The following is a 20,541-nucleotide window of genomic DNA, read 5'->3' on the forward strand; positions in this document are numbered from 1 at the left end:
GAAAAATTAAGATAATAATCCCTTAAATTTTCACAGTATTTTTTCACATTGCCAAGAAAATTGATATTACAATTTCTGGTTTGATCTGAGTAAAATAGCAGGGAAGAGAAAGATACTGAATGAAACCAGATAGCAGTATTTGTTAACGATTGCTCTTTAAACCTATGACCTTGACTTAGATTTCAACGTATTAACCTGTACTTCCTCGGTTGATCTGAGATACATTTTGATATTAATAATAAGAAATAAACAGTAAACAGGACCAATTACAATTCAACCCATTTATTTCTTTGATATATACACTTGGCCACGTCAGAAACATTGAAAATCACAAAGAAAGAGAAGAATGTCTTTCAAAGTATATGACGAAAACTTCAGGATAAACCATTTTATATCCTTTAGCATATAAAAATATATAGCTTCTGTAAATAGCAGCAAAGAGTTAAAAGGAGATAATATCTGAGAAAGAAATAGATGATAGGAAAAGATGAAGTAAATATGCATGAAATAAAATATGTAAGAAATTAAAACATAGGAAGAAGTAAAAGACGAACATAATGCTGCAAATGAAAAAAATAAAAAGATTGTCACATAGAAAAGAAACTCAAAGAGACTTTTATGTATTAATTTTTTAAATGGAAAAAAGTAAAGATAACAGACATGAAGGGGAAGTTGAAGAATCAATAGTTAAAGATCATTTGTGATCTTGAGTGTTCAAAAAAAGTGAAAAAAACATAATGAATGATAGAGCAAATAAATCTTTTTTTGTACTAAAGAAGGTCTTTATATGAATATTGACATGAGGACTCAGCCCTGGCAAAGTAAAATCAACTGAAAAAAACAAAACGCGAAGGCTATTTTTTTGCAATGCTTGATAATTACAAGGGGGGAAAAAGACAATCAAATGATCTTTAGATTTCTTGATGTAACACTATTGTTTTGAGTGACATTCAGAATATTTGCCCGAACATGCTGTTTTCATTTGCAAAGATATTCCTACATATGTTGGATTTTGAAAAAAAAAAAAATCAATGCTTTATACACTTATTCAAAAAGTTTTATTTTGTTGTATAATTATAACACTTAAACTACAGTCGGGAAATTTTTAAAAACTGATGTATATACTTAAAAATTACTAAGAAGGGAAGTCTTAGTAACTCATCTGAATCTGGTTATAAAAATAAAACCAGGGCGCCTGAGTGGCTTAGATGGTTAAGCATCTGCCTTAGGCTCAGGTCATGATCTCCAGGTCCTGGGATTGAGCCCCACATCCAGCTCCCTGCTCAGGGGGAGTCTGATTCTCCCTCTCCCTCTGCTTCTCCCCCTGCTTGTGTTCTCTCTGTCACTCTCTCTCTCTCAAATGAATAAAATCTTTAAAAAAATAAAAAATTAAAAAATAAAACAAAATATTTAAATGTGCTTTTAAAATAAAATAATAATGCAATACACTGCCAAAATAATAATGCAATAATAATCCACAAAAATTCTTTATTGAATACCTACATCATCAGGCATAACTTACATACATCTTACATAAATTTCACAATGATATTACTAAGTATGAATTTCGATTTGTTTTATAGGTTAGCAAAGACACTAGAAAGACAATGCTTTCTCCTAATGATCACAAATTAAAGAATAGGGAAAAATTCATGGAATATATGCTAATACCCATACACATAGCTTTTGTAAAATAACAATATTGTTCATCTATGAAGGATTAAAGATAGTCTACCCCTCAAAATTTATCAGTTACATTTAGTAGTTATCAATAATACCCACATTGTTTCTAATTTTGCTAGCAAGGGAATTTTACATCAATCTAAATTTCCCATCTCTTCATCCCTGGGTGCCATTTATCTGAATTCTTTTTTTCCTTGTTTTTCATTTTCTTCCTCTTAGTTTTTCAGTAACGACCAATGACATTGTTTTCCAAAGCTTATTCTTAACTAATTAGAATAGGGTCAAAGATGTGTATATCTCCTTGCTTATTTTGTCTCTACCTGCTTCTATGTATCCTTTGAACAAATTATGGAATAAAATTTTCCAAGCACAGTATCCATCTATCACCCTGTCTAATATTCTACAGTCTCACTTACTTGGCCTTCAAGGCCATGATCTTTTGTTCTCCCAATCCAATTTATCAATCATACTTTTTTGTTAGATCTAAGCCTGAAAGTAGTGAGGTATAATGGAAAGTGCATGCATTTTGAAGATCGACAAGCTAGAGTTACAGTTCAGAATTCACCACTTGCCAGCTGTATAACATTGAAAAAGCCATTTAGAAATCATTTGAACAATTTCCCCATAAGTAATTGTATTATTAAAATGAATAAAATACATACATTGTAATTTCTATGATAGCTAAATTTTATACCTTTCTGAAATTAGTTACCCTATTGTAGGGGCTTGCTTAATGCTAATTAACTTCCAAACAGAATGAATCTTTCAGTTGTAAAAAATTTGCTATTAAGATGTATGCGGTGTGTGTTTATTCCCAACTCAGGAAGTGGGGACCTAAAGTATTTCAGAAAGAGTAAGTAGTGTGTCAGACGATTTATTAAATTACTAATATTATATTAATAGTGTTAATTTTGTAATGGTAGCCTATTCAACATACAATGTATGATTTTTGTTGTTTTATATTATCTTTTTATATCAGGTACTTATGTGCTGCTAAATAAATACCTAAATATTAAAGCAGAATATTCTTTATCTGTACTTTTGTTGTTGCTATTGCTTTAGCACTTTACTCTGATACTATTAGAAAGAAAAAAAAAATTATACCTCTCTTGATAAAGTACATTCATCAGAAGCAACAGTTAAATTTATAATAACTTTTTTGAAATCTATGGGTCAGGGCATAATTTCATTTTAAGGCTGTCATTTAAGAATACTCAAATGTAGGGGTCCCTGGGTGGCTCAGTCATTAAGCGTCTGCCTTCAGCTCAGGTCAGCAGGAAGCCTGCTTCTCCCTTTACCACTCCCTCTGCTTGTGTTCCCTTTCTTGCTGTCTCTTTCTCTATTAAATAAATGAATAAAAATCTTAAAAAAAAAGAATATTTAAATGTTCATAATAAAAGCTGATGTATTTTTCATACTATTATCTACTACTCATGAGGAATTCTTATTATTGCTCACTACTGATATCATGTTGAAAGATAAAAAGATTTTAAAATTCTGAACTTTATATGAAAATGGGAACATTTCCAATTGTGTATGAGATGCAAAACAGAAGTCTTAAGGAAACAATGGGCATTAGAACAAATTTTTCAATACTCTTCTTCCCCAATTCTGTTTTAAGAAATGTTGAAAGCAGTGTAAAATTTTTATTGTACTAATTAAAAACACATTCAGGGAAACTGAATAAGTATGTATAACCAAATCTGTACATGAAAATCACTCATGTGTACACTTACTTACCAAGGTCCATAGGTATATAGTTACACAAAGAGCTAGACAGATCAATAGAAAGATGATAAGGAATATTACTAACAATGCTACTGATTTCCCTCTTGTTTATCATCAGGCTCTTTGCTTTTCAATACATAGAATTTTTAACCCTTTCTTTGGAAAGAAGTAATATGATGTGGACTTCTCTGAATTAAGAGTCCACTGACAAAATCATATTTTAAAAATCTTATGTACTATTTACTATCTACTTTGTGATTAAAAAAAAAAAAATCTTGAATACTATGTGGATGAGAATTGGAAATGTCCAAAATCAAGAAAATGGAAAAGACACAAGTATTTACAATATTATGGTCAAAACCAAAATCATTTTAAAAGAGTATGTCTGATTTTTTTCATGCAACATGATTAAGAAATTATAAAAATAATAATAAGAAGAATATTGCCTCTACTGAGGGGGAAATTAATTATTTGGAGATATTAACGTATCTCAGTACAAGAGTTTTATCTTCTCTAAAGGGGCTATTTCTCTAATAAATCAGTTATAGGAGGTGGTTATTTCAGCAGTCTAAGGAGCAGGATTTCTTGGGCAGCTTTACTTTGTGAAACACTACAGCTACAGAGATGAAGACTTGCCCTCAAGAATCAGTTTGTAAGAAATATGGACATGTGTCAAAATATTTCAGATACCATAAGAATTTTTTATAGTTAACAATATATTAGACAACAAAGAAACCTTTAATATAGTTTATAAAAATAGAAATAGTGTAAGTCATCCTTTTATGGAAATCTAATAAAATTATAACTGAGTAACAAAATATGAGACAAATAATGCTTATAACTGGAACTCTGTAAACTCCCTTTAAAATAATATGAGTTAAATTTAAAAGTCAGAGTTTAGAAAATAAAATATGTATTAGGACCTATGGTCCTTGACTCCAGAAGAGCTCTGAGGTAAACTTATGGTATCAAACTTTTATAGGACTTGATAACAAAATTAAAACCAGACGAAACAGACTTCTCCTACTGGCTATAAGGACTTCACTTGTACCAGACCAATTTTTCTCCTGAGAACAACTATAAAGCTATATATATCAAGAAAATAAAAATTCCAACTGTTTGAAGGCATAAAAAAGAAATGAATCCAAGACTTGAGGGGGAGAGAAAGAAGCCCCCCAAACCCTGCCCCATGTTATTTCCATCATTTGTTGATTCCTGAAGCAAAACTGTGCTGCCCAGCAGAAAGCAGCAATCTAGAGTTTTCTCAAAAGCATCAAAGATCTGGAATGAAGACAGTGGAGGAGTAGCAGACTGAAATACCATTAGGTCCCAAGAGTTCAGCTAGATAGTTATCAAATCATTCTGAACACCTACAACCTCAACAGGAAATAGAAGAGAAGAAGAGCAGCAATCTAGGAACAGAAAATTGACCACTTTCTGGAAGGTAGGATGTGCAGAGAAGTGAATCTGAAGCCACAGGAAGTTAGACCGCAGGGGGAGGGGCCAGCTCCTGGCAAGCAGTGGAGCACAAAATCAGAACTTTTAGAAGTCTCCTCCACTGAGGGACATTGCTCCAGAGGCTAAGCAGGGATGCAGCCCTCGCAGGGACAGTGTGCTCTCATGTCCTGCGGGGTCAGAGAAAGACCGGGCGTGTCTGAGTGTGGCAGAGCTGCCAGGTGTCGGAGCAGGGAAGCCGGCTATAGAGATGGAGCCAAGGAGTGAGCTCTCAGCTCGGGGTTACCTTAAACTGTGATCCAGGCACAGTTTGACCACTGCTTTTTGAGCAGGGACCCCTCAAGTGGCAGAACCGGAGAGACCCCCTCCATCCTCTTCTGGGAGGAGCAGCGCAGAAGAACACAGCAGGAATCTGCTGGGTTTAGAGATTCTAAATGGAGCTGTGCACCAGAGATAGAAATGCTCAGTTACAGACTGGGTGAGCATGGAGTGTAGCCGGACACCAGGGACACAGGAGTGATTGACTGATTTTCTCTGAGGATGCACTAAGGAGTGGAGACCCAAGCTCTTGGATCCTCATAGCTGCAGATTGGGAGGCCGTCATTTTCATTACCATCCTCCAAAGCTCTACAGAAAGCGTTCAGGGAACAGAAGCTCCTGAGAGCAAACCTGAGCAGATTACTTAGCCTGGCACCTGGCAAGGATGATGCAATTCTGTCTCAGGTAATGCTATTTGAGAATCACTGCAACAGGCCCATCACCCAGAAGATCAGCAAGAACATCCAGCCCAGACCAAGTTTACAGATCAACAAGAACTGAGGAACTCCAGAGCTCGGGGAAAGCGATGCATAGCATTCATGGCTCTTTTTGCATAATCCTATAGTCTAGCAAATTTAACTTTTCTTAATTTTATTTTTTTCTTATTCTATTTTTTTTAACAATTCTTCTTTCCTCTTTTAACCTTTTTTTAACTATATTAACTTAACAATACCTTTTTAAAAGAAAATCTTTCTAAATTTTCATTGCTATAGTCATATATTTTTTTAAGATTTTATTTATTTATTTGACAGAGAGAGATCACAAGTAGGCAGAGAGGCAGGCAAGAGAGAGAGGGGGAAGCAGGCTCCCCGCTGAGCAGAGAGCCCGATGCGGGACTCGATCCCAGGACCCTGAGATCATGACCTGAGCCGAAGGTAGGGGCTTAACCCACTGAGCCACCCAGGCACCCGCTATAGTCCTATTTTATACCTTCGTTGTATTTAACCTTATTTTTGGTATGCATGTAGGTTTTTTCTACTTAAAATGTTGGGATACAATTTCTTCTAATACATCAAAATATACCCAGAATCTAGCACATGGCTTTGTTCTCTAGCATAATCACATTCTCTCCACTTTTTTTTTTCTTTTTCCAACCAACTTATTTATTATAAATTCCTTTTTTAGACTCCAATTTTCATCCTTACAGTCATATTCCATCCCCTCATTGTGTTTACCCTTATTCTTGTATATATGTGTATATCTTTCTTTAAAATTTTGGGAAGTACTTTATTCTTAGAGACCAGAATACACCCATATCAGGTGGGTGGCTCTGTTCCATTCACCATTTTTAATACACACACATGCGCACGTGCACACACACACACACACACACACATTAGTTTCAGGTCTCTTCTGATTTGGTTAGCATATATATTTCTGGGGGCTTTGTTACCCTTTTATTATTTTATTCATATATTCTTATCTGGATAAAATCACAAGGCAGAAAAACTCACCACAAAGAAAGCTACAGAACTAAGTAATACAGACATTGGTAATATGTCAGAGCTAGAGTTCAGAATGACAATTATCAAGGTGCTAGCTGGGCTTGAAAAAGGCATGGAAGATATTAGAGAATCCATTTATGGAGAGATAAAATTCCTTTCTGGAGAAATAAAAGAACTAAAATCTAACCAATCTAAAAAAAGCTATTAATGAGGTGCAATAAAAAATGAAGGCTCTTACTTCTAGGATAAATAAGGCAAAGAAAGAATTAGAGATAAAGAAGACCAAATGACAGAGAATAAAAAACCCGAGAAAAAGAGAGACAACAACTATTTGACCATGAGGGGAGAATTCAAGAGATAAGTGATGCTATAAGATGAAACAATATTAGCATAATTGGGATCCCAGAAGAAGAAAGAGAGAGGGGGCAGAATGTATACTGGAACGAATTATAGTAGATAATTTTCCTAATAAGGCAAAGGGGACAAGCATCAAAATCCAGGAAACACAGAAAATCCCCCTCAAAATCAATAATAATAGTATCATACGGTTTCACTTATTTGTGGAGCATAACAAATAATATAGAGGACAAGGGGAGATGGAGAGGAGAAGGGAGTTGAGGGAAATTGGAAGGGGAGGTGAACCATGAGAGACTACAGACTCTGAAAAACAACCTGAGGGTTTTGAAGGGGTGGGGGGTGGGAGGTTGGGGGAACCAGGTGGTGGGTATTAGGGAGGGCACGGATTGCATGGAGCACTGGGTGTGGTGAAAAAACAATGAATACTGTTATGCTGAAAATAAAAAAAAAAAATCAATAATAATATCTCCACACCCCATCATTTAATAGTAAAACATAAAAGTCTTAGTGACAAAGAGAAGATCTTGAAAACAGCTCAGGAGAAGAAGTCTGTAACATACAATGGTAGAAATATTAAATTAGCAGCAGACTTATCCACAGAGACCTGGGAGGCCAGAAAGAACTGGCATATATATTCAGAGCACTAAATGAGAAAAAACTTGCAGTCAAAAATATTATATCCAGCTAGGCTGTCCTTGAAAATAGAAGGAGAGATTAAAAAGCTTCCAGGACAAACAAAAATTAAAAGAATTAGCAAACACCGGACCAAACCTACAGGAAATATTGAAAGGGGTCCTCTAAGCAAAGAGAGAGCCTAAAAGTAATAGACCAGAAAGGAACAGAGACAATATATAGTAACAGTCACCTTTAAGGTAATACAATGGCACTAAATTCATATTCCTCAATAGTTACCCTGAATGTAAATGGGCTAAATGCCCCAATCAAAAGACACAAGGTATCAGAATGGATTAAAAAAAAAAAATCAATGTGTTGTCTAAAAGAAATTCATTTTAGACCCAAAGACACCTCCAGATTTACAGTGAGGGGGTAGAAAACAATTTACCATGCTAATGGATATCAAAAGAAAGCTGGGGTGGCAATCCTTTTATCAGAAAAACTAGATTTTAAGCCAAAAACTACAATGGGAGATGAGGAAGAACACTATATCATACTGAAGGGGTCTGTCCAACAAAAAGATCTAACAATTTAAATAGCTATGCCAACTACATAAAACAATTAATAACAAAACCAAAGAAACATATTGACAATAATATAATAATTATAGGGGTCTCACTGAAATGGACAGATCAAGAAAAAGATTAAAAAGGAAATAAGGGCTTTAAAGGATACACTGGACCAGATGGACATCACAGATATTGTCAGAACATTCTATCCCAAAGGAACAGAATACATATTCTTCTCTAGTGCACATGGAACATTCTCCAGAAGAGATCACATCCTGGGTCACTAATCAGGTTTCAACTGATACCAAAAGATTGGGATCATTCCCTGCCTATTTTCAGACCACAGTGCTCTGAAGCTAGAAGTAATTACAAGAGGAAAGTTGGAAAGAACTCAAATATATGGAGGCTACAGAGCATCCTACTAAAGATTGAATGGGTCAAGTAGGAAATTAAAGAAGAGTTGAAAAACATTAATGGAAACAAATGAAAATGAAAGCACAAGTGTTCAAAATCTTTGGGACACAGCAAAGGCAGTCCTGAGAGAAAAGTATATAATGATACAAGCCTTTCTCAAGAAACCTGAAAGACCCCAAGTAAACAACCTAACCCGACACCCCAAGGGGCTGGAGAAAGAACAGCAAAGAAAGCCCAAACCCAGCAAGAGAAATCATAAAGATCAGAGCAGAAATCAATGAAATAGAAACCAAAAGAACAGTAGAACAAAACAATGAAACTAGGAGCTGGTTCTTTGAAAGAATTAATAAGATTGATAAACCCCTGGCCAGACTTAACAAAAAGAAAAGAGAAAGGATCCAAATTTTTAAATTCATGATTGAAAGAGGAGAGATCACAACCAACACCAAAGAAATACAAACAATTATAAGAACATATTATGAGCAACTATATGCCAGTAAATCTGACAATCTGGAAGAAATGGATGCATTCCTAGAGGCATATAATATGCCAAAACTGAACCAGGAAGACAAAGAAAACCTGAACAGACCCTTAACCAGTAAGGAGATTGAAGCAGTCATCAAAAATCTCCCAATAAACAAGAGCCCAGGGCCAGACGGCTTCCCAGGGGAATTCTACCAAGCATTTAAAGAAGAATTAATTCCTATCCTTCTGAAACTGTACAAAGAAATAGAAATGGAAGGAAAACTTCCAAACTCATTTTTGGAGGCCAGCATTACCTTGATCCCCAAACCAGACAAAGACCCCATCAAAAAGGAGAATTATAGACCAATATCCTTGAATAACATGGATGTGAACATTCTCACTGAAATACTAGCCAATAGGATCCAACAGTACATTAAAAGGATTATTCACCATGACCAAGTGGGATTTATTCCTGGGCTGCAAGTTTGGTTCAACATCTGCAAATCAATCAATGTGATACAACACATTAAGAAAAGAGAGAACAAGAACCATATAATACTCTCAACAGATGCTGAAAGAGCATCTGACAATGTACAGCAGCATCCTTTCATGATAAAAACTCTTCAAAGTGTAGGGATAGAGGGTACATACCTCAATATCATCAAAGCCATCTATGAAAAACCCACAGCGAATATCATTCTCAGTGGGGAAAAACTGAGAGCTTTTCCCCTAAGGTCAGGGACACAGCAGAGATGTTCACTATCACCACTGCTATTCAACATAGACCTAGAAGTCCTGGACTCAGCAATCAGACAACAAAAAGAAATAAAAGGTATCTGTATCAGCAAAGAAGAAGGCAAACTCTCACTCTTTGCAGATGGTATGACACTTTATGTGAAAAACCCAAAAGACTCCTCTCCAAAACTGCTAGAACTTGTACAGGAATTCAGTAAAGTGTCAGGATATAAAATCAATGCACAGAAATCAGTTGCATTTCTATACACCAACAGCAAGACAGAAGAAAGAGAAATTAAGGAGTCGATCCCATTTACAATTGTACCCCAAACCATAGGATACCTAGGAATAAACCTAACCAAAGAGGCAAAGAATCTGTACTCAGAAAACTATAAAGTACTCATGAAAGAAATTGAGGGAGACACTAAGAAATGGAAAAACATTCCATGCTCATGGATTGGAACAACAAATATTGTGAAGATGTTTATGCTACCTAAAGCAACCTACATGTTTAATGCAATCCCTATCAAAATACCATCCATTTTTTTTTTCAAAGAAATGGAACAAATAATCCTAAAATTTATATGGAACCAGAAAAGACCCCGAAGAGCCAGAGGAATGTTGAAAAGGAAAACCAAAGTGGGTTGCATCACAATTCCAGAATTCAAGCTCTATTACGAAGCTGTCATCATCAAGACAGTATGGTACTGGCACAAAAACAAACACATAGATCAATGGAACTGAATAGAGAGCCCAGAAATGGACTCTCAACTCTATGGTCAACTAATCTTTGACAAAGGAGGAAAGAATGTCCAATGGAAAAAGGACAGCCTCTTCAACAAATGGTGTTGGGAAAATTGGACAACCATATTTAGAAGAATGAAACTGGACCATTTCCTTACACCACATACAAAAATAGACTCAAAATGGATTAAAGACCTCAATGTGAGACAGGAATCCAACAGAATTCTTGAGGAGAACACAGGCAGCAACGTCTTCAATCTCAACCACAGCAACTTCTTCCTAGAAACATCATCAGAGGCAAGGGAAGCAAGGGCAAAAATGAACTATTAAGACTTCATCAAGATCAAAAGCTTTTGCACAGCAAAGGAAACAGTCAACAAAACCAAAAGACAACTGACAGAATGGGAGAAGATATTTGCAAAAGACATATCAGAAAAAGGTCTAGTATCCAAAATCTAGAAAGAACTTATGAAACTCAACACCTAAAGAACATATAATCCAATCAAGAAATGGGCAGAAGACATGAAAAGACATTTCTGCAAAGAGGACATCCAGATGGCTAACAGACACATGAAAAAGTGCTCAACATCACTCAGCATTAGGGAAATACAAATCAAAACCACAATGAGATATCACCTCACACCAATCAGAATGGCTAAAATTAACAAGTCAGGAACCTACAGATGTTGGAGAGGATGAGGAGAAAGGGGAACCCTCCTACACTGTTTGTGGGAATGCAAGCTGGGGCAGCCACTCTGGAAAACAGCATGGAGGTTCCTCAAAAAGTTGAAAATAGAGAGCTACCCTATGACCCAGCAACACACTACTAGGTATTTACCCTAAAGATACAAATGTAGTGATGCAAAGGGGCACATGGACCTGAATGTTTATAGCAAAACTATGGAAAGAACCTAGATGTCCGTCAGCAGATGAGTGGATAAAGATGATGTGAGATATGTATCTATAGATATAGATATAGATATATATCTCACATCATCTTTATATATCTATAGATATATCTATAGATATATCGATATATCTATATATCGATATATCTATAGATATATCTATAGATATATAAAGATGATGTGAGATATATATATGTGAGATATATATCTATATCTATATCTATAGATACATATCTCACATCATCTTTATCCACTCATCTGCTGATGGACATATATATATCTATAGATATAGATATAGATCTATATATATATATATATACGGAATGGAATATGATGCAGCCATCAAAAGAAATGAAATCTTGCCATTTGTGATGATGTGGATGGAATTAGAGGGTATTATGCTGAGCGAAATACGTCAATCAGAGAAAGATGATTGTCATATGGTATATCTGATATGAGGAATTTGAGAGGCAGGGTAGGGGGTTTGGGGGCTAGCAAAGGAAAAAAAATGAAACAATATGGGATTGAGTGGGAGACAAACCATGAGAGACTCTAAGTCTCACAAAACAAACAGGTTTGCTGGGGGTTTAGGGAGTAGGGAGATGGTGGTTGGTGATAGATAGATAGATAGATAGATAGATAGATAGATATGGATATATAGATCTAGATAGATAGAAGGCTCAGCTTAAAGACTGTGTTTCACCACTAAGAATATTGAAATAAAGGCCAATATTGTTATGAATGTCAACAGGTAGATCACAGATCCAGCTGAACTAATTTACACAAATGAATTTAGATTTTATTCTTGTTTTTCTGGTTCTTCTTTTTGTTCTTTCTTTCTTTTTATTCTTTCTTTCTTCTTTCCCCTTCCTTTCTTCCTTCCTCTCTCCCTTCCCTCCTTCCTTTTTTTTTGTCTTTCCAAGTTAAGTAAAGCAACAGCTCCTAGAATTACAGGGCTCCAGAAAACATAGGACATATGTTGATAGCATAGCATAGCACACACTCATAGTTAACAAATCATTCAGACATGGAATAGAAAATTTAATCCTACCTTTGGCAAAGGAGAAAAGATAATATAAATATTTTTAAACATTTAATAGGCAGTTTTTATTGACAAGAGAAAAATTATGATGGGTTTAAACCAAATTAGGTTGGATCACAATGAACAAAATATCTGGATAACAATAGCTCTGAATCTAGAATTTCTTCCACTAAGTGGAAGAATCACTTCACACAATCAGCTTATAAACTGGAGATACCACATAATTGAGTTGAATAGCATCGTTGTGTGCTTTTTATAAGTGTGAAGTATGACTTAAGGTCATGGCAGAGAGATTAGCACATCCCCTTTATAATAGTTCACTGATATGTTTTGTGCAAACTCAATTTCAAGAAATGGTTTATCTCTGCAGATAAATGTTCATATTCTCTACAATCATAAAAAGTACCAAAAAAAATCAACAAAACAGTACTTCTTGAAATGGAAAGATGGGTATATATGAGATATACTATAAAAGTATACTGTACATATTTCATCTTTTATATAGTCTGTATAGGAAAGAAGCTTTATTAGATTATTTTCCAGCTTTTTGCAATCTCTGTCACAGACATGACTAGGCATAGTTCTACCTACTCAATGTTTTCTTTGTGTTCAATCCTCCTGTTTTTTTTTTTTTTTTTTTTTTTTTAATGCTTCATTTCAGTGAAGTTAGGGGTGAAGCCACCATAGGCAACAATGCTATGTCTCATGGGGAAAGTTGGTGTTTTCAAAAGTGAGTGTTCATATAGCTCTTTTTCATGGTGAAAACACCTGGGAGAATATGGCTTTGGAATACTTTCCAATGTTCCAAATAAATAACTTGAAGAATTTGCCTAAGAAACAAGCACACCTCGGGAAGAGAGTATGATGTGTCAGTGTCTTGCATTTTACTATTGCTGTGCATCACATTTATGAAGACATAATAAATAGTCGTAATAGAAAAAGGGTAGTTAGAATAAAATAAAGTGGTCCATCAAGTACTCAGCTCAAGTTTATTACTGCAGTGGACTTGGGTTATAATTACCAACAGAGGAGAGAATAACTATAAGTTATTTTTATGTAAAAAGCATATTATACTAAGCCAACATAATAACACAGTTTTTATGAACCACAATAATTACACTGAAGAATCACACAAGTACATTTTCCTAAAAGAAGAAGGTAGGTGTTGATAAGCTACTATAGAACTTTACAGTTGCAATGAACAAAAATAATTGTCATGGCAAAATAATAAAAGTGCATTAACTTTTGTTGCAATGCTTGAGAGAGATTAAATAATAAAATTAAACAATACTTATTAAATGATAAAAAGGTTTTATATCATGTTTAAAGTCTTTATTTTGAAATGGCATTTTTTTCATAGAAATTCTCTGTTTATGCAAAGTTGTTTATTGTCCTTCACTAGTGGTATGTGAGAGATCATTTCTGATGCTAAGAATGCTTTTCTATAATACTTTAGCGAATTAGTATAGGAGAAAATTACTTTTAGGTGAGTATAAATTTAAATATCTACTTTATAAAACTACGATTTTACCTCAGGCCACTATGATTTTATCACTATATTCGATTTTACATTTGCAAGCTTATAAAAAAGTCAAATGCTATCACCAGTTATTTAATGCCTGATAACTAATTAAAGTGTATTTTATTAATTCCTATTTGAATGCAAACGGCAGACTGTTAAAATAGAACACAGGGCCAGGGATATATCTTACAGGAGCAAACTACAATACACGGGCTTCATGGAGAGAGATATGTCTTTGTGTAAAGACTATTTATACAAATTCTTGGCTATATATTGATCATGAGGACAACCACTGATACAAAGGAGTTTAATATATTGAGTAGTAAACACAGAGTTTTACAGATGTATGCAGAAATAAAAAATATTCTATTTAAATTTAAATATCAGTAAGACCTTTTCTCAGCCCAGAGATTACTGATGACCACGATATGATAATCAGGTAAAGGAGAGCACTATTTAGACAATTTTGAAACCTTTAAATGTAGGGAAATCTTGGGATAGAATTTGGAAGATGTATAAAATACCTAAAATATCTCAGAAAAGGGCCGGGGGGAATGCCCTGAGAACATTTGGGCAAGGCATCTATCTCCTTTTTTTTTTTTTTTTAAGAATTTATGTATTTATTTATTTTAGAAAGAGACAGCATGCATGGGGATAGGAACAGAGGGAGAGAATCGCAAGCAGACTCCTTGCCCAGGATGGAGCCTGATGTAGGGCTCCATCTCACTCTATCACACTGTGATCATGACCTGAGTGGGATGCTCCACTGACTGAGCTACCCAGGTGCCCTGGCACTTGTCTGTTTTATAAGAACACAGCATGGCAAGTAGGGCAGCTTTTCCTGGGTGGTGATGCTTCATATTCTTCTTCTGGCATTCAGGAGTTGGGTTTTGTCTACTTGTATATTAGTTCCCTAAAATGTATGGAAGTTGCTACATTGATTCTGCCTTCTAGTCCTCGTCTCTGTTGAAGAGGCCCTATCCAAAAAGGCAAAGGATGGAGGCAGCATCTGTAGCTGGTGTGTACAGTCTAACTACAGTGGAAACATACCTTGACAGTTATTAATTTTCTATTTTTTAAGGTTTTCATATATTTGAAGTATAATCCCCATGAGGACATATGTCACATTACACTTTTACTGAATTATTGTCAATTTGCCACACCACTTGATCAACAGAAATAGTAAGATTATAGAAATAGCAAAACAGTAACATTTCAAGGAAATATACATACAATCAAAATATGTTCAAGTATCCATTTATACTGCCTGCATGGTCTCTAAAGTCTTCCAAAAGTGGAAAGGCAATAGTTACTGAAACAGAAATAGTGAGGAAGAATGAAATATTTTGAACCTTATCTTCCCTCACCCTTCCCCATAAATGGCTAATGAATTAGTTAAATAAAGCACATAGGATATACCACTATATATTTGATTCCAGGTAGAATACTAAAAATAATAACTTCTTGTTTTCCACAATTAAGAAATAAAAGTTAATTAAGTCTGTATATAGTCCATCTACATTTCCATTCATGATTTCTTTTTTTTAATAAATTTACTCTTCCCCATTTTACCCATTTTCTCATTTCAGATTAATTAAAAGCTTTGAATATACGAGCCAACATTTATTTTCACAGCATTTTCACAACTGAGAGTTCTTTAGAGAATCACTGTATTACTTCATTTTCTTGCTTCACCAGTATTACTACTGCTATGCTTATTTTAACAAAATATTTTCACTGCAGCAGGGGTGTGGTAGGGAAAAAATGCTCTTGAATGAAGAAAGACTAAGATTTGGTCATATAATTATGTGTGTGGAGCACAGAATACTTCCTTAACCATGGTCAAGATTATGAGTGAATGTCCCCATTTGATGCTAGGAACTATTTTTAAATGAATTTTTCCTAAAACTCTTTCTCCTATCTCTTTTTTTGTATGTGCATGAGTAAATCATTTTTTTTTAAATTGTATTGACATTTACTGAAATTATAAAATAATGTTTCCCCAAAATACATGATATAAGATGTCACAAAATAGTAGGTTCTCAAAAAACACCTTTGCCATAAATAATATATTTGAATATATACTTTGTTTGACTTGGAAGTCTCACAAGCTCAGAAACTAAGCTAGGAGTTAATTAATGGAGAAAAGCTTGAACATACAATAATCACGAAGAAACATTTAACCCAAAGGATGGAAATCAAATATTATATCTGTTTGCATTATCTAAAACATTTCCAGTTTTGGAAGGGGGAAAAAACAATGAATAATGCTGTCACATTCATTTAATGCTATAACATGACATATCCTCTACTTTTAATCTTTGCATGCTTTCAGCTGGCTGTTATACATTTTTATAACCAGTGCCTAAATACCATATTCTGTGGTATACACATTTACTATATATGTTTTTCATTTTATCAGAAGAAATTTATTCAAAGGTATAGTGAACTTGTTTTAAGTTATTTAGATCTATCGGGGCACCTGGGTGGCTCAGTGGGTTAAAGCCTCTGCTTTCGGCTCGGGTCATGATCCCAGGGTCCTGGGACTGAGTCCCTCATCAGGCTCTCTGCTCAGCAGGGAGCCTGCTTCCCTTCCTCTCTCTCGGACTGCCTCTCTGCCTACTTGTGATCTCTGTCTGTCAAATAAATAAATAAAATCTTTTAAATAAATAAATAAATAATTTAGATCTATCACTTTATGACCACACAGCAGAACATGAAAACCAGGATTTGCGTTTCATATCAGTATAAACAAGAATGATCTCTTCATTAACATTACACTTACCTACATATCTAAAAAGAAACCAAGGGTTTCAAAATTGAAAATAACATATTTTATTCATTATTTCAAAAAATGTTTATTGAAGACCTACCTTAGCAGGCAGGCATTTTGTTAAGTTCTGGAAATAGCAGTGAACAAATTGGCGTGGGAGGGTAGACATCTCTGCCTGTAGTGAGTGAAACAGATGTTATATAAATAGTATAACCTACACAGTTATAAACACTTAGGAGATAAATCAAGAAAAGGGAACATGGGTTTTGGAATAAGGGCAAGGGTTCAAATTTGAATAAAAATGTGAAAGCAGTGAGAAAACTGACCAAGAGTGTATCTGACAGCACCCAAGCAGAAAGAACTGTACTCGTGGGCATAGCCAGAAGGTTGCTGTGGTTGAAAGGAGTGTTTGAGAAAAGAGTAGGCTATGAGGTCAGGAAGACTACAAGGGCTTTTAAAATATGATTGAAGTGGGGTATTTTTTTTAAAGATTTTATTTATTTGTTTGATAGACAGAGATCACAAGTAGGCAGAGAGGCAGGCAGAGAGAGAGGGGGAAGCAGGCTCCCTGCTGAGCAGAGAACCCGATGTGGGGCTCGATCCCAGGACCCTGGGATCATGACCCGAGCCGAAAGCAGAGGCTTTAACCCACTGAGCCACCCAGGCGCCCCTGAAGTGGGGTATTATTAGAAGTCTGTAATGAAAAGAATCAGATTAAAATGATATTTTCTCAGAATCACTCTGCTGCTGACTTGAGAAGAGAAGGAAAGATTGGGGGATGATTGGGGAGAGCTGGGGTTGATGGGGTTGATGGGTTGTTGGGGGTTGATGAGGAGACCCAGTTAAGACTCTCTTACAATAATTTGGAGAAATGAGAAGATACTCGGGTGATGGCAAAAAGGGCATGAAAAGTAGACAAATTATGATTATATTGTGAATTTCGCAGTAAAATAACAAAAGTGAGACTGATGAATCACCTGAATTCTTAAGCAAAATGTATCTAATAGAAACTTCAGTAAATACAAGATGATGAAGCCCAAATAGGAGAAACATGCTTAGACTCTGAAAAAATATATATATCCAGCTTTGTCTCCATGAAGCACATTGTGAAGAGGGGGAATATCTATTCCAATCTTCATGCCAACTTCCCAATCAAATACAAATATACATTGGCAAGGATCTGGATATCAGTCTAACTATTGCAGTCCCCTATTTTCCTACATTTTTTGACAAACTATTTTAATTAAAGCACAGTGTATGTAAAAGATGAACAATCACACATTTATACAGCTCAATAATTTTTTATAAATAAAGACACTACATAACCACCACACAGACTGTGAAATAGAAAATAATAGTGCTCAAGTACTGGTACCCTCTCCTAGACATTTTTACCCCCAAGATGACTAGTTTTTATTATAATACATTAATTTTTACCTGTTTTCGTACATTATATACAGGCATTTACTCTTCTGTGTCTGTTGTTTTTGCTCAACATTACACCTGTGAGATTCATCCATTCTGGAATATAACATAATCTGCATATGCTCAGGACTGAATAATATCTATTGTTTGAATACATCAGAATCCATGAACTCCTTCTATAGTTAACATTTGGGTTGGACTACAGTGGATTACAGTCTGATCATGGAGAAGATGTTGCATGCATAAAAGTTCATCATATTGACTTCTGATTTTAAACATATATTAGGGTATACCAAAAATACACCAAATGAGTATGAGATAATGAAACAACTGAGGAAAATATTTGTGGCACAGAGTCCAAGATGCTAGTATTGTTAATAGATGATTATATTGTGTCCAATGCAAAGGCGAGCATTCCACTCCATGACTGAAAATAGTGGAGAGTTCTGCTGAGCTTCATGTAAAAGTAAAGGGGTTCAAGAAGATGCTGGTGAGACCAAAATGGAGGTAATTCCTACCAATTCCTCTCGTACGCTCAGACAGTAAATGAACCAGCGTCTTCCCTTCTTTATCCTATCCAAGTTTGCTAATATCTCCAGTTCCTAGAGGCAAATACTAACAACACTTGATGGTGGGAAAAAACAAAAATTCTTCTCAAACTTCCAGTCTGGTTGGGAACCCTATGGGTGAGGAAAACAACTCAGTGAAATAAAACCTGAAACTACCTTAACAAGTTTCATACTCCTCTGGGGGGTTATTTGAAGATTTTGTGACAATTGGCCTTACTATGCAAGAGCAGAGAGGAAAATGAGATAGAATTAAAAGTACTGAATATTGGTCTGCTCAGTATATGCCTGGACCCAATTCAACAAATCCAATATTCACCTAGAAATATTATCTGGTAGAGAAAAACTGTGGAACATTAAAAATGTAGCAAGTTAAAATGGAAGGGTTATCTTGAATATTATTAGTGAGTGGGCCTTTAAGAAAGAGTAGAAGTAGACTCTCTCTTTTTGTAAATACATTGGTGTTATGTATTGGGTTTTAGTCTAAACGCTTTTGTAAAAATATACAAAGATAAAAAATATATATACAAGATACCTGAATTCTATCCTCACTGAGTTCATTAGATGAAGCATTTTTGGAAGAATATGACTAAAAAGAAATTTTCTGAGGATCTAATGTAAAACCTGGTGATTATATTATATTATATATATATAATATATATATTATATATATAATATATATATTATATATATTATATTGCATTTTGTTAAATGAGTAGATTGAAATGTTCTCATAAAAAAAAGAACTATGTGAGGCGATGGCTATGTTAATTAGTTAGATGGTGGGAATCTTTTCACAATGTATACATATGCTAAATGACCATGATGTATACTTAAAATATCTTGCCATTTATTTGTCAATTATACATCAGTAAGGCTGAAAAAAAGAGAGAAATTTTCTTCAGGGAAGAGGGGGGTTTAAGCAATGCTTTGCAATGCCTTTAAACATTTCTGATTAAACCTCCTTAAAATGCAAAGGAAAGCAATTCTGTAGGGACAAGTAAGTGCAATAATTATGCATTCAACGTAGTGCTTCAACTAATAAATCCTGAAATTTCCTAGAGGGACATTATGAAATCTTAGATCTTCACATTAAGGTACATAGCTTGTTGTCTAACATACAGTTAGCTAATAACAATTATAACCACACACACAGAATATACTCACACAAATATATACCCATATAAAAAGAGAAGTAGTAATACATTATCCCTAAGCTAATAACTTATTGACTGTTCAGAGTTAAGGGACAGGTCGATATAAGAAACAGAGGGGAATTCTTTTGGTTCTTTCCACAAATAAATCATGGTGTGAGGAAAGACACCCAGTAAAACACATATTAAGAAAAAAAAATCATTTATCAGACAACTTGACCATAAATCTACTCGCCATTTTAATGGAACTAAATAGCCTGCAAACTAACTCAAAGAAGGTGAATAAAATGAAAGAGAGTCTTCTCTTTGGGATAAAAAAGATACATGATGTATTTTTATTATCTACGATGATAAAGTAGATGAAGGATAGCTGCATATCAAAACTATACCTTCTAATGTTCCCAGCATAGACAGTAATGATGTATCATTTTTCTCTAATATCATCCCCAGAATAGTTTGTTTTCCTGGCTTCCTCTTCAATTGAATTGATTATTTGATCTACATGGTACTACCCTTAGAGGTTGCTGCAGAATCCAGAATTGTGTTTAAATAATCAGGGCAAGTTTTAATCACGAAACTAAGAAATGCTCCTGTACTTCAACATTACCTTTTATTAAGGTAAT

Source organism: Martes martes, assembly GCF_963455335.1.
Source record: "Martes martes genome assembly, chromosome: 9".
Lineage (NCBI taxonomy): Eukaryota > Metazoa > Chordata > Mammalia > Carnivora > Mustelidae > Martes > Martes martes.